Source organism: Brassica napus, unplaced genomic scaffold, assembly GCF_020379485.1.
Source record: "Brassica napus cultivar Da-Ae unplaced genomic scaffold, Da-Ae ScsIHWf_447;HRSCAF=680, whole genome shotgun sequence".
In the NCBI taxonomy this organism is placed as follows: domain Eukaryota; kingdom Viridiplantae; phylum Streptophyta; class Magnoliopsida; order Brassicales; family Brassicaceae; genus Brassica; species Brassica napus.
Window position 1 is genome coordinate 198,987 of NW_026016523.1, and position 3,514 is coordinate 202,500.

Genomic DNA, 3,514 nt, shown 5'->3' on the forward strand with positions numbered 1-3,514 from the left:
GAAAGTCGAGAAACAATCGCCACGCATATCAAGCTCGCTTCCTAAAGAGAGAAAAAGTTAGAGACATGAACGTAGTCTTAAAACCGATTCGTTTCTGGCAATTTTCTCGGAACCGACATATCCCAAGTCGTCAACGTGGAAACAACCAAATCACAGTCCAAGCGTCGTCTATAAATCGTCCCGAATTATCGATCATTCCAAACATCAGGAGAGGAAACGTACAGAACCCTTCAAAGTATCGGTTCAACCGTTTTTCTTTCGTAAAAAAAAAGGGGAGTAGGTACGTATACTATACTCGTATACTCCGAAACTTCAAAAACAAACTTCTGCAAATCATCAAGAATAGGCAAACGACAATCTTAATATTCGTCTAAACGCTAGCAACATATCCAGACGATCATGAACATAATCTCAAAAACTATACATCATTTGTTGTCGCAATCATGCATACAGAAAACTTGTACCAATATCAAACTGAAACTCGACGATTAGCCAAAGTATTGAAGCCTTTTCCGGCTTCAGAAAGCCAGTTTCGTTTTAAAAATTTCTACGAGAAATCTTCAATCACCAAAGCGTTTTTTTCAGTTTCCGCTGTACCAAGTAAGTCACGGAAAAGCATCGGAAACATTTGCGACGAAGAAAACTCGAGAATATATGTAGCATCGTGCACATTAAAAGGAGCATTTTCCTCCCTATGGTTAGCTAGAACCACTTCTGGTTGACCAATTCGTTCAAGAAACGAATGTGTCATGAGAATCCCCTCGAAAAACCTATGAAAAGCGTTCCGCGACTAGATCGTATTGAAATAAACTTCGGTAATACTCCATGGGTAACTCCAAGCAACTTTCATCTAAGATCAAAATCATAGCGGGAACGTTTCTCGTGGAACCCGCAGAAACAATGCTACTTTGACATATGTTTACATATCACTGATTTACAACCTTCGTAAAATCGGTTATATGATATGATAAATTATCGTGTAGCCCACAGTCGGAAATCATATGATAAATTCTTCGTAACGAAACTAAGTCCTAACAACCAAACGGTTAACGGAAAATCTAAACTTTTCAGAAATTGACCAAGTTCAATACGCTCCACAATTCACTTTAAGCCCGCAACGTTTTAACCATAATACGCGGCATGTAAGGAAAAATTGTAACAAAGCTTCTAGAGCTATACGAAACATCCTAAAAAATGCACGAAATACATCTCGGAAGGCCAACTCTTCACAAAGAACCATGAAGGAAAACGCTTGTTCCCATGGACAAATTTACACGACACCTCAGTCATAATTCCTCGATCGCAAATAAAGCTATTAGTATCCAAACATGAACAACAATTTTGGCTGCGAACATTCGTAGTCAAACCAGAATGTTTCTCAAATGCAGGGCTAAGACTAAACCCTTGCAACATCTGCAAACCGCGAACATTTCAAGCCCGAAACGCGGCATGCGAAAGAATAACAAATCTTCAGCATCGCGAGACGTCGCAGACGCCTGAAGATTCGTTCTTCGACGAAATTTCCTTCCTCGATAAAAACATTTTCTTGGAAGACCAGACAGTCATACGCCCTAACATCTTCTCAAAACATATCCTTCGCGAAGACTCGAAACGGTATTTTTTACCATTAAGTTTGTTGCTGATCACAACAAACTCTCAACGTCCTAAACAGACTTAGCCATCTCGTAGAGATGACTCTCGTACATCCGACACAAGGATAATAGCGCTATAAAAGAAATCCAAAATTTTGGTCCAGCACTTCCGGTCTCCAGAGAGATGCTCGATTCGTATCAAACAAGTCGTATAAGCCGAGAACCTATCGCGGACTTTAAATCGAAGAAATCGCAACAGGAAAAATGATAGCCGGCCAGTCACCGCACAATCCTTAAACCGAAAGTAAACCTAGGTCTTGCCCTAAACCCAGCGCACTGGTCTCTAACATCTCTAGGCATAGTATCAAACACCCTGATACGAGATCCCAAAATTTGTCTCTTTGCCAATATTCGAACGTCTTCAGAAAATCCCGCAAGTTTACACACTGCGGAAAACTCTCGAAACAGATTATGGATATGGCAATTCACACAGAGTTAGATTACGAGACGACAACTCGTAGTCTTCCCTCTACACCCATACAAAATGCCACATCGGCAGCAACACGCCTTATAAACTGCTACATAAAAACTAGACCATAAAGGTCCTACTGGAAAACTAGTCATAAGAACCTTAACTCCAAGACGAACTACGAAAGGCTTGATCCCTTCAACAAGGGTACGTAGGCAGCCGTCATAAGGCGCAGCCCCAATCTTATCGCGTTTTCTACTTTTAGGAGAGCGAGAACATCACTTACCACAGACCTTTTCAACCATTAATTCCGCCTAACTCACCTAACTTGCCTAACTTGCCAAGTCACACGCTAGAACCTCACGCTAGAAACTCATGGTTCTAACGAGCTGGGGGGCTAACTGTTGGGGTCAAAATCGGTCACGATGGAATCAATGTCTGAAAGTCCGTAAAAATCAGCATAAACGCTTTTACGAAAAGTAATCTTCGTAAATATATCTTTACGAAGAGCCTTGCAGTAAAAATCTCGTCCAAATCTCAATCGAAGCACTAAATACCGATTGTCCGAAGGCAACAGACATGTATCCAAATCGGCTGCGGACAAGCTCGAGTATGGAAATCAGACCGCGGACAAGCCAAGCTCGATCGATACGCGGTGACCAAGCATGCACACAGCTCTGTCGCTACATAGCGATCGAGCTCGAGCCAAGCTCGGTCGCTACGTAGCGACCGAGCCCGAGCCAAGCTCGGTCGCTACGTAGCGACCGAGCGTCCGAGCCTGAGCCAAGCTCGGTCGCTACGTAGCGACCGAGCGTCCGTCTCGCTCGGTCGCTACGTAGCGACCGAGCCCGAGCCAAGCTCGATCGCTACGTAGCGACCGAGCCAGAGCCAAGCTCGGTCGCTACGTAGCGACCGAGCGTCCATCTCGCTCGGTCGCTACGTAGCGACCGAGCCGGAGCCAAGCTCGGTCGCTATGTAGCGACCGAGCGTCCGTCTCGCTCGGTCGCTACGTAGCGACCAAGCGTCCATCTCGCTCTGTCGCTACGTAGCGACCGAGCCTGAGCCGAGCTCGGTCGCTACGTAGCGACCGAGCATCCGTCTCGCTTGGTCGCTACGTAGCGACTGAGCGTCCATCTCGCTCGGTCGCTACCTAGCGACCGAGCCTGAGCCAAGCTCGGTCGCTACGTAGCGACCGAGCGTCCGTCTCGCTCACTCGCTACGTAGCGATCGGGCTCGAGCCAAAGTTCGGTCGCTGCGTAGCGACCGAGCTCTTCCGAACATCGGTATGACACCAGTCCATGCATTCTCGTCAAACCTTCAAATGCTATCTCCCGAAGACCGTAGCGAGCTCAGTCTATGTTTTCCGCTATTCTAAATCATCGATCAAACTTCGCGGATTAGAAACCGCGGAAAGTTCTTTATTTGTCGAAAGAAATCGTAGTAAACTCTTCGA